Below are 12,879 nucleotides of genomic sequence, written 5' to 3'. Positions count from 1 at the left end.
ATGAAGTTGAGTACCTTTTCATATACTTACTGGCCATTTGGGTATTCTCTTGTAAAATGCTCATTTAACTCTTTTGCATATTTTATATTGATTATCTTTCTCATTCAATTGTAGGACTTCAATTTATAATCTGGATATAAAGTATTTTATGGTATTAAGATATATTTTCCCATTTTGTAATTTGTCTTTGCACTGTTTATGATGTTTCTGGGTGAAGTTTTATTTTTAATGTAGTCAATCTTAACAGTCCTTTCCTTTTTTTTCTTAGAAAGTTCTATATTAAACTGTTCTTGAACACATCAGTACATGCAGTAGAGAAAATGGATCACTTCTATTTGTTAATATAAGATTAGTTTGTCTTTAAGTCCTTTTTTGTAGTTAGTAATTCTGGTGTCTTCTTTAAGAGATCTTTTATTATTCCAAAGTCAAAAATATATTTTCCTATGTTATCTTCTTTGCTTTTCACATTTAGGTTTATAATCTATCCATGAATAATTTGATTTTTTAGATATGTGATGTGAGGCAAACAACTGATTTAGGTTTTCCTTCCTATTTGAATACCCAATTGTCCCAACACCATTTATTGAAAAAACTGCCCTGGCACCACTGCTCTAGAGTGCCATAATTTTTTAAATCAAGTATGCAAATATGCATGAGTCTGTTTCTGCACTATTTGTTCCACTAGGCTAGTTTTCTATCCTTGTGCCAATACTGGAGTCCTAATTACTACGGCTTTATTTTTTCAAAAATCTGAACATCTGATAGAGTAATTCCATATTGCTCTTATTCAGGAGTTATGGTTATTTTTTGGCCTTTTTCATTTCTACATACATTTTGGAATCAAGTTCCACAAAACAACCACAACTCATCAAGGCTTTAAGTAGAATCACATTAAGTCTGTAAATTATTTTGGGGTGAACTGACATCCTTGTAATATTGATTCCATCAGCCCATGAATATGGCATATCACTCCATTTAATTACACCTTTAATCTCTCTCTTAAAAAGTTATATGGGAGAGGAGGAGCCAAGATGGTGGCGTGAGTAGAGCAGTGGAAATCTCCTCCCAAAAACACATAGAGCTATGAAAATATAACAAAGAAAAATCTTCCTAAAATAGAGACCAAAGGACACAGGATAACATCCAGACCACATCCACACCTGCAAGAACCCAGCGCCTTGCGAAGGGGGTAAGATACAAGCCCCGGCCCGGCGGGACTCTAGGGCCCCTCCCCCGGCTCCCGGTGGGTGGAAAGAAACCGGAACGGTTTTTTTTTTTTTTGGCGAATGCTTTTTGGAAGCCTTAAAGGGACAGGGACCCCGGTGCTAGGGGGGCAGGGCGGTGGGACTGGTGAGTGGGTGCCTGAGACCGGCGCCTGAGGACAAAGAATATCCCGCATTTTTCCCTGCGGGACCGGTGGGCGGGTGCCTGAGACCGGCACCTGAGGATGGAGGAAATCGTGCGTTTTTCCCCTTTTTTTTTTCTCTTTTTGGCGAGTGCTTTTTGGAAGTCTTAAAGGGACAGGGAACCCGGTGCTAGGGAGGCAGGGCGGCGGGACTGGTGAGCGGGTGCCTGGGACTGGCGCCTTAGGACAAAGAATATCGCGCGTTTTTCCATGCAGGACCAGTGGGCGGGTGCTTTTTGGAAGCCTTGAAGGGACAGGGACCCTTGTGCTAGGGAGGCAGGGCAGCAGGACCAGTGAGCGGGTGCCTGGGACCGGCGCCTGAGGAAAAAATAAAAAAATTACGTGTTTTTTCTTTTTTCTTTTTTTTTTTTTTTCTGTTCCCTCTCTCATTGTTGCTGTTGTTATTTTGGTCTGGAGAGTGCTTTTTGGAAGTCTTAAAGGGGCAGGAGAGGTCACTTAGACCAGAGGCAGGGAATCTGGGGATCTCTGGGCACTCAAACCCCCTGGGCAGCAGGGAGCACAGAGGCCCCTTACGGAGATAAATAGCCTCCCAGCCGCTCCCCCTCCAACGGGGCTCCACCATTTTGGAAGAGCAGCCCCAGCCAGGCCACGCCCACAGCAACAGCAGAGATAAACCCCATAGCAACCGGGCAGGAAGCAGAAGCCCTGTCTGCACACAGCTGCCCAGCACAAGCCACTAGAGGTCGCTATTCTCCCAGGAGAGGAAGGCCACAAACCAACAAGGGAAGCTCTTACAGCGGTCACTTGTACCAGCTCTGCACACTATCTCTATCACCATGAAAAGACAAAACTACAGACAGACAAAGATCACAGAGACAACACCTGAGAAGGAGACAGACCTAACCAGTCCTCCTGAAAAAGAATTCAAAATAAAAATCATGAACATGCTGACAGAGATGCAGAGAAAAATGCAAGAGCAATGGGATGAGATGCAGAGAAAAATGCAAGAGCAGTGGGATGAAGTCCAGAGGGAGATCACAGATGTCAGGAAGTAGATCACAGAAGTGAAACAATCCCTGGAAGGATTTATAAGCAGAATGGATAAGATGCAAGAGGCCATTGAAGGAATAGAAGCCAGAGAACAGGAACGTATAGAAGCTGACATAGAGAGAGATAAAAGGATCTACAGGAATGAAACAACACTAAGAGAACTATGTGACCAAGCCAAAAGGAATAATATTCGTATTATAGGGATACCAGAAGAAGAAGAAAGAGGAAAAGGGATAGAAAGTCTCTTTGAAGAAATAATTGCTGAAAACTTCCCCAAACTGGGGGAGGAAATAATCAAACAGACCATGGAATTACACAGAACCCCCAACAGAAAGGATCCAAGGAGAACAACACCAAGACACATAGTAATTAAAATGGCAAGGATCAAGGACAAGGAAAGAGTTTTAAAGGCAGCTAGAGAGAAAAAGGTCACCTATCAAGGAAAACCCATCAGGCTAACATCAGACTTCTCGACAGAAACCCTACAGGCCAGAAGAGAATGGCATGATATACTTAATGCAATGAAACAGAAGGGCCTTGAACCAAGGATACTGTATCCAGCACGACTATCATTTAAATATGATGGCGGGATTAAACAATTCCCAGACAAGTAAAAGCTGAGGGAATTTGCTTCCCACAAACCACCTCTACAGGGCATCCTACAGGGACTGCTCTAAATGGGAGCACCCCTAAAAAGAGCACAGAACAAAACACACAACATATGAAGAATGGAGGAGGAGGAATAAGAAGGGAGAGAAGAAAAGAATCTCCAGACAGTGTATATAACAACTCAATAAGCGAGCTAAGTTAGGCAGTAAGATACTAAAGAAGCTAGCCTTGAACCTTTGGTAACCACGAATCTAAAGCCTGCAATGGCAAAAAGTACATATCTCTCAATAGTCACCCTAAATGTAAATGGACTTAATGCACCAATCAAAAGACACAGAGTAATAGAATGGATAAAAAAGCAAGAACCATCTATATGCTGCTTACAAGAAACTCACCTTAAACCCAAAGATAAGCATAGACTAAAAGTCAAGGGATGGACAAACATATTTCAGGCAAACAACAGTGAGAAGAAAGCAGGGGTTGCAGTACTAATATCAGACAAAATAGACTTCAAAACAAAGAAAGTAACAAGAGATAAAGAAGGACACTACATAATGATAAAGGGCTCAGTCCAACAAGAGGATATAACCATTCTAAATATATATGCACCCAATACAGGAGCACCAGCATATGTGAAGCAAATACTAACAGAACTAAAGAGGGAAATAGACTACAATGCATTCATTTTAGGAGACTTCAACACACCACTCACCCCGAAGGATAGATCCACCGGGCAGAAAATAAGTAAGGACACAGAGGCACTGAATAACACCCTAGAACAGATGGACCTAACAGACATCTATAGAACTCTGCATGCAAAAGCAACAGGATATACATTCTTCTCAAGTGCACATGGAACATTCTCCAGAATAGACCACATACTAGCTCACAAAAAGAGCCTCAGTAAACTCCAAAATATTGAAATTCTACCAACCAATTTTTCAGACCACAAAGGTATAAAAGCAGAAATAAATTCTACAAAGAAAACAAAAAGGCTCACAAACACATGGAGGCTTAACAACATGCTACTAAATAATCAATGGATCAATGAACAAATCAAAATAGAGATCAAGGAATATATAGAAACAAATGACAACAACAACACTAAGCCCCAACTTCTGTGGGACGCAGCGAAAGCAGTCTTAAGAGGAAAGTATATAGCAATCCAGGCACACTTGAAGAAGGAAGAACAATCCCAAATGAATAGTCTAACATCACAATTATCAAAACTGGAAAAAGCAGAACAAATGAGGCCTAAAGTCAGCAGAAGGAAGGACATAATAAAGATCAGAGATGAAATAAACAAAATTGAGAAGAATAAAACAATACCAAAAATCAAAGAAACCAAGAGCTGGTTCCTTGAGAAAATAAACAAAATAGATAAGCCTCTAGCCCAACTTATTAAGAGAAAAAGAGAATCAACACAAATCAACATAATCAGAAATGAGAATGGAAAAATCACGACAGACTCCACAGAAATACAAAGAAATATTAAAGACTACTATGAAAACCTATATGCGAACAAGCTGGAAAGCCTAGAAGAAATGGACAACTTCCTAGAAAAATACAACCTCCCAAGACTGACTAAGGAAGAAACACAAAAGTTAAACAAACCAATTACGAGCAAAGAAATTGAAACGGTAATCAAAAAACTACCCAAGAACAAAACCCCGGGGCTGGACGGATTTACCTCGGAATTTTATCAGACACACAGAGAAGACATAATACCCATTCTCCTTAAAGTGTTCCAAAAAATAGAAGAAGAGGGAATACTCCCAAACTCATTCTATGAAGCCAACATCACCCTAATACCAAAACCAGGCAAAGACCCCACCAAAAAAGAAAATTACAGACCAATATCCCTGATGAATGTAGATGCAAAAATACTCAATAAAATATTAGCAAACAGAATTCAACAGTATATCAAAAGGATCATACACCATGACCAAGTGGGATTCATCCCAGGGATGCAAGGATGGTACAACATTCGAAAATCCATCAACATCATCCACCACATCAACAAAAAGAAAGACAAAAACCACATGATCATCTCCATAGATGCTGAAAAAGCATTTGACAAAATTCAACATCCATTCATGATAAAAACTCTCAGCAAAATGGGAATAGAGGGCAAGTACCTCAACATAATAAAGGCCATATATGATAAACCCACAGCCAGCATTATACTGAACAGTGAGAAGCTGAAAGCATTTCCTCTGAGATCGGGAACCAGACAGGGATGCCCACTCTCCCCACTGTTATTTAACATAGTACTGGAGGTCCTAGCCACGGCAATCAGACAAAACAAAGAAATACAAGGAATCCAGATTGGTAAAGAAGAAGTTAAACTATCACTATTTGCAGATGATATGATACTGTACATAAAAAACCCTAAAGACTCCACTCCAAAACTACTAGAACTGATATCGGAATACAGCAAAGTTGCAGGATACAAAATTAACACACAGAAATCTGTAGCTTTCCTATACACTAACAATGAATCAATAGAAAAAGAAATCAGGAAAACAATTCCATTCACCATTGCATCAAAAATAATAAAATACCTAGGAATAAACCTAACCAAAGAAGTGAAAGACTTATACTCTGAAAACTACAAGTCACTCTTAAGAGAAATTAAAGGGGACACTAATAAATGGAAACTCATCCCATGCTCATGGCTAGGAAGAATTAATATCGTCAAAATGGCCATCCTTCCCAAAGCAATATACAGATTTGATGCAATCCCTCTCAAATTACCAGCAACATTCTTCAATGAATTGGAACAAATAATTCAAAAATTCATATGGAAACACCAGACACCCCGAATAGCCAAAGCAATCCTGAAAAAGAAGAATAAAGTAGGGGGGATCTCACTCCCCAACTTCAAGCCCTACTACAAAGCCATAGTAATCAAGACAATTTGGTACTGGCACAAGAACAGAGCCACAGACCAGTGGAACAGATTAGAGACTCCAGACATTAACCCAAACATATATGGTCAATTAATATTTGATAAAGGAGCCATGGACATACAATGGCAAAATGACAGTCTCTTCAACAGATGGTGCTGGCAAAACTGGACAGCTACATGTAGGAGAATGAAACTGGACCATTGTCTAACCCCATATACAAAGGTAAACTCAAAATGGATCAAAGACCTAAATGTAAGTCATGAAACCATTAAACTCTTGGAAAAAAACATAGGCAAAAACCTCTTAGACATAAACATGAGTGACCTCTTCTTGAACATATCTCCCCGGGCAAGGAAAACAACAGCAAAAATGAGCAAGTGGGACTACATTAAGCTGAAAAGCTTCTGTACAGTGAAAGACACCATCAATAGAACAAAAAGGAACCCTACAGTATGGGAGAATATATTTGAAAATGACAGATACGAAAAAGGCTTGACGTCCAGAATATATAAAGAGCTCACACGCCTCAACAAAAAAAAACAAATAACCCAATTAAAAAATGGGCAGAGGAACTGAACAGACAGTTCTCTAAAAAAGAAATACAGATGGCCAAGAGACACATGAAAAGATGCTCCACATCGCTAATTATCAGAGAAATGCAAATTGAAACTACAATGAGGTATCACCCCACACCAGTAAGGATAGCTGCCATCCAAAAGACAAACAACAACAAATGTTGGCGAGGCTGTGGAGAAAGGGGAACCCTCCTACACTGCTGGTGGGAATGTAAATTAGTTCAACCATTGTGGAAAGCAGTATGGAGGTGCATCAAAATGCTCAAAACAGACCTACCATTTGACCCAGGAATTCCACTCCTAGGAATTTACCCTAAGAACGCAGCAATCAAGTTTGAGAAAGACAGATGCACCCCTATGTTTATCGCAGCACTATTTACAATAGCCAAGAATTGGAAGCAACCTAAATGTCCAACGGTAGATGAATGGATAAAGAAAATGTGGTACATATACACAATGGAATAGTACTCAGCCATAAGAAGAGGGCAAATCCAACCATTTGCAGCAACATGGATGGAGCTGGAGAGTATTATGCTCAGTGAAATAAGCCAAGCAGAGAAAGAGAAACACCAAATGATTTCACTCATCTGAGGAGTATAGGAACAAAGGAAAAACTGAAGGAACAAAACAGCAGCGGAATTACAGAACCCAAAAATGGACTAACAGGTACCAAAGGGAAAGGAACTGGGAAGGATGGGTGGGCAGTGAGGGGTAAGGGGGGGGGGAGAAGAAGGGGGGTATTAAGATTAGCATGCATGAGGGGGAGGGAGAAAGGGGAGGGTGGGCTGCACAACACAGAGAGGACAAGTAGTGACTCTACAACATTTTGCTAAGCTGATGGACAGTAACCGTAATGTGGTTGTTAGGGGGGACCTGATATAGGGGAGAGCATAGTAAACATAGTATTCTTCATGTAAGTATAGATTAAAAATTAAAAAAAAAAAAGAAAGAAAGAAAGAAAGAAAAGGGGGATTACTCCTTGATAGGATAAAACTATTGGTAAATCAAAGATCAACGCATGCTTTAAATATCCTTAATGTTGATCACTTAAAGGGTGTCAGATGATCAGCTATGGAGGTACTCTTTTCTGATAATATTCCTTTCTCTTAATAAAAAAAAAAAAAGCAGTTACTGTGTGCTGACCTCCAATGAGTTCTGCACAGTGGTATAGAGGGCATGTCAAAGTGTGGGCAAAGGGTCTGTTTGTTTCTATGCAGAAGATCAAGGCCTAGCTTGGATACCCAGAAAATGAACTAAGATACGATATGAGGAGGAGCTTCCAGCATCAGCACTCTCTGGAGGACTTGTGCCGGGGGATGATCATCAAAAAGCCTCCACAGGGATCTGGACGATGCTGCGGCTGTGGCTGCATCCAGCCCACCGTCTCCTGGACTTGCCATAGGAATGAGGAAGGAGATGTCTAGGCTGGCATGTGCATACAGTGAGACAACGAATTTGACCGGATCTGTACTGTTGGAAGTCAACCAGGAGTTGGGAGGGGTGCAAGGTGTAGCACTCCAAAATCTTATGACTATAGACTATCTATGGTTAAAAGAACATATGGGATGTGAACAGATCCCAGAAATGGGCTGCTTTAATTTGTCTGATTTCTCTCAGACTGTTCAAGTACAGTTGGACAATATCCATCATATCATAGACAAATTTTCACAAATGCCTAGGGTGCCTAAATGGTTTTCTTGGCTTCACTGGAGATGGATGGTAATTATAGATTTGCTTTGTTTATGTCACCGTATTCCTATTATGTTAATATGTGTGTGCAAATTAGTAGTTTAAAACCTATACATACTTAAGGTACTCGACAAGAAGATATGTCAAAGAAATAATCAATCCTCCCATGTTTCCTTCCATATGCTAGATCAGTAGCTTTTCTTCTTTCTTCCTAATTACAACGCTTAAATAGAATTCGTGCCTCATATCAAATTTACCAAGTATCATAAATCCTCCAGGTGGTAAAGATACCTCGAGACAAGTGCTGGGCATAGAAGCCACAGGGCATAAATCTGCAAAGAAGTAAAAAGCTAACTTTTCAAACAATATGGCTTCTCTCTCACTTACCAACTTTACATTTCCCTGTATGGTCCCAGAAGATGACTGGTTAGCCAGAGACGGGTAAGATTCCTCAAGGGAGGAACAACCTAAGACAGGCACAGTCGCAGGGGGGTCATCAGGTGAGAATTTGGGGATCAACAGAGGTGAGGCTCAGATCCTCACCCCCCCTGCTTTGAGAGAAATCTTCTGCATCCGTGGATGTTTTGCTGCCCTTGTCTAGCCTGGATTAATACTTAGGCCATAGGCACACACCTGATCATCTGATCATCTACATTTGCCCTCTTACAGCACTAAACTATGTTTTCTACCTTTATCTTGCATCTACCTACCACTTCAGCATTTTATTAAAAATAAAAATAATAATAATAAAGGGAGAAATGTGGGGTCCACATATAAATCAAGTATAAAAATCAAACAAATATTCATATTTGACCTGATTGTTTATAAGTCATAATGCGTGATCAAAACCGAAAGTTTCTGTGATGAATGCCCTTGTACTGTTCACCATGTAAGAATTTATTCACTATGTAAGAATTCGTTCACCATGTAAGAACTTGTTCGTTATGCTTCAGAAGATTGGAGACTGACGAGAATTAGACTTGAGATGGGTTAATGATTGTACATTGAGCATTGACCCCCCTATACTGAATTTTATTGTTGTTACCAACTATTTGATCAATAAATATGAGAGATGCCCTCTCAAAAAAAAAAAAAAGAAAAAAAAAAGTTATATGGTTTTCTCCAAAAAACTGACATGTCATCTGTTGGATTTATTTCTAGGATTTCTAAGTAATCACTTTTAAAGTGTTATTTACATAGTAATTAAAACTTAATTTTCTGTTTCTGCTTATATACAGAAATACAATTGATGTTTGTAAACTGATTTTGTACCCAGTAAACTTAATCCTCAGATATTTACCTCCATTCACCAACTATTTTCTCCTCTCATTTGTTTTGTTTGTTCTATATACTTTCTCTGAAATATTATCAAGATGCTGGTATTTCTATTTACATTTCTCTTGGTTTTTTAAATCAATATATATTTTCTATATTTTTATTCTGGGAGAATTTCTCAGTTTGGTCTTTCAACTCACTTATTCATTCTCTATCTGTATTCAAACTACTGTTTATCCTCTATTGTGTTCTCTATTTCAACTATATTTTTTGTGTGTGGCTAGTATTCCTACTTTTCTGTGCCTAAGGGAAGGGGTAAGGGAATATCCCACAGAGAGCAGGTGTTGCTGAGCTGTCTGAAGAGATGAGTAGGGGTTTGCTAGGTTATGAGGAGAGAAGAATCATCCTGAGGGTTCTGCAGTATCTAAGGCCTGGAGACCAGACAGCAGGGCCCAACTTGTCCTACTGGGAATGGCTGGAGCACTGGAAGTAGGGTGAGGGGAAGATGAGGTAGGAAACTGCAGGGTTTTATACTTTCTAAGACCATGATATTGAGGCTGGTGGAGAGAGCCCTGGCCTGTGAGCCCTGCAGACTGTGGTGACCTCTGGAGAAATGGAAGCTTCAAGGCAGTGTTAGAGGATAGCCAGCCCTCTGAGCTGAAGAGACTCCCCTCCATTTCATGTTCCAGCTCCATCCATCCTCCCTTGGGCACCTGCCAGAAGGTCTCTCCTTTCTTTCCTGGGGAGGAATGTAAGTAGAAACAGGGAAGGAGACTTGAACACAGAAAAGGCAACCTAGAAAACCTGTGATTAGATCTGGATTTTGAGGGATGCTTGGGGTGGGAAGGTAGTAGTTCAAATAAGGAGAGGAGTAGAGGAAGGTAGGCATGATAAAGGAGGGAGTCTAGGTATGAGACAAAGATGGTGGGGAGGAACCAAGAACCTGCTTTTCAACAGAAGCACCTAATCTGGAAGGGGTTGGGAGCTGAGGCTGGTGAGAAAGGAGCCAGACCCCGGAGGTGCCCCCAGGGTCATGGCCATCATTTCTCAAAAGCCACTGCAGGTTTCAAGTAGTTCTCTCTCCCCTGGCTGCCCCACTGCCTCCTTCCTAGTGGTTTCCTGGACTGCTTGCTGATGGAAGTGAAGATGAACAGCCATTTAGGAGAGCTTAGCCAAATTAACAGTATATATACTCTATGATCCAGCAATTCCAATCCTTGGCATACAGTCCAAAGAAATTCTCCCAAAGGTGCATAAGGAGACATGGAGGAGGATGCTGAACACATTAAAATTTGTGACGGCAAAGAACTAGAATCAATCTGGGTGTCCATCTTTGGTGAGTAGTGAGGAAAAACGTTTGCACACCATACAGTGCTGTGAGGTAGTTGAGGTTAATAGAAGATGTATATGCAGCCTCTTGAATATATCTTACAATATACTGCTGCCATTATTCATCATAGCCAAAAAGTAGAGATGGCTCAAACGTCCATACTGATAAATGGGTAAATGAAATGTGGTATATCCATTCAATGAATATTATTTGGCAATAAAGTGAGTGAAGTACTGACTCATGCTATAACATGGATGAGCCTTGAAAACATTATACTAAATGAGAGAAACCAGACACAAGATACTTATCATATCATTTCATTTATATGAAATGTTCATAATAGGCAAGTCTGTAGAAACAGAAACCAGATTAGTGGTCGCCTAGACAACCAGTACAGGGAGGTTGGAGGGAAATGGGGAGTGACTGCTAATGGGTACAAGTTTTCTTTTTGGGGTGATGAAAATATTTTAAGCCTAGATTGTGTTGATGGTCAAACAACTGTGAATATGACAAAACCTCCTGAACTGTACACTGTAAATGGGTGGATTTAATGATATGTGAATAATATTTCAATAAAAGTGTTATATGTATTATGTACATTTTAGAGATAATTATATCTCAATGAAGCTGGTATATATAGACATATTGCTGAGACATAAAGCATTTATCTCTCTCATCCATCTATCTAAACATATTGCTGCCTCTTCAGAGAAATGGTTGATTTCAGTGCTGGGACCAAAAGAGTTAAGAAGGGCTTAAAAATTAAAGGAACATGTCAAGAGCACACAGAAGCCAACTTGAAGGATTCCCAATGTCCAGCCTGGGACAATATGAGCAACAAAATAAATAATGGATGAATGAAATACAATCCATAAAAAAGAACTCATGAGTCCATATGCATATAAATGAATGAATAAATAGGGGGGAAGGCAAAGTCTTCATTACAGAATTCCAACTAATAAGGTCTTAATAAATGTAGAAGGAATGACTGAAATAGAAAATCACTACTTGACAAACACCACAGTAAGAACTCTATCAGGAATGAATCATCAGAAGATGCTAAAATTAGTGGGTGAGAGCTTCATGAAAAACGGTATTTGAATAGATATTATCTCCTCATAAGTTAGTTACTAACTTCAAAGGTGAGAATGGTGACTTTACAATGGTAGACACAACCTTAACCAAGTGATGAAGGTTAGTATCACCAATAAGAAGACATGATGACATCATACACCCTGTGCTAAAGGAAGGAGAAGGGTGTATTGCTTCTTGGTTGGAATTTTTGCCCAAAATGCATAGCCTAAATCTGATTATGAGAGAACATCAGAAAAACCCAACTGAGGGACATTCTACAAAATAGTAGGTCTTTTGAGAGACAGAGTGCCCATGAGGCAGCTCGGACTGTGAATTGGCTGCTTCTCATAATATTTAAAAAGTCTACAGAAGAGAAGGACATGCTCCTGAAAAAGACCCAAGAAATGGCAGCATGAGAATGTGAGCAGCAAACTTCTGTGGATTCCCTCAAGAAGGAAATGGCATTGATGTGAGAGGAGGCAGCACAAGAACACTGGTAGCAAGGTGCCATTGAAGAGGTAAAAGATTCCCTACAGAACGAGATGGCAGCACTGCCAGGTACTCTAAAGTAGGAAAAGGCTGTCAAGGAAAAAGATGAACTCCTGAGGGAAGCACAGGCGGAGGTGGCACAAGAACGCCAGCTGCAAACCACTGAGGTGAAGGTAAGAGAGCTGCTGAAGACTGAGCTAGCATTGCTGCGAGGCATGGTAGAAAAGGTAAAGGTTGTAGCAGAGGAGGCACTTGGGGGAGGAGAGAGAAAGATGCCATGAACCCCGGAAACGGAGGAGCTGGGAAGGATGAAAGGCTGGTGCTAGAGGCATTGACCCCTCCTATATTGAAAGCATGCCCAGTGGTTGTAAAGAAAATAAAGACCCAGCAGCTGAGAGTTCCCCAAGGAGAGGATCAGCGCCCTCCCCAAGTGTGGAGCACTCTATGGTCTACCCCTATACTCAGGCGGAGCTGGTGGATTTGGGCTCCCAGCTTAGGCAGAAGCTCTTG

At 40.4% G+C, this 12,879-nt stretch overlaps 1 protein-coding gene across 2 annotated transcripts in view; it reads right to left on the bottom strand.

The window, feature by feature from the left end:
* Positions 1-12,879, bottom strand: part of KANTR (KANTR integral membrane protein) — an 80,351-nt gene that overhangs the window by 12,556 nt on the left and 54,916 nt on the right. The window lies entirely within an intron of this gene.

This window comes from Manis javanica, chromosome X, assembly GCF_040802235.1.
Source record: "Manis javanica isolate MJ-LG chromosome X, MJ_LKY, whole genome shotgun sequence".
NCBI classification, from domain to species: Eukaryota; Metazoa; Chordata; class Mammalia; order Pholidota; family Manidae; genus Manis; species Manis javanica.
The sequence above is the reverse complement of the archived record's forward strand: the minus strand, read 5'-3'. Positions and strand labels throughout refer to the sequence as shown.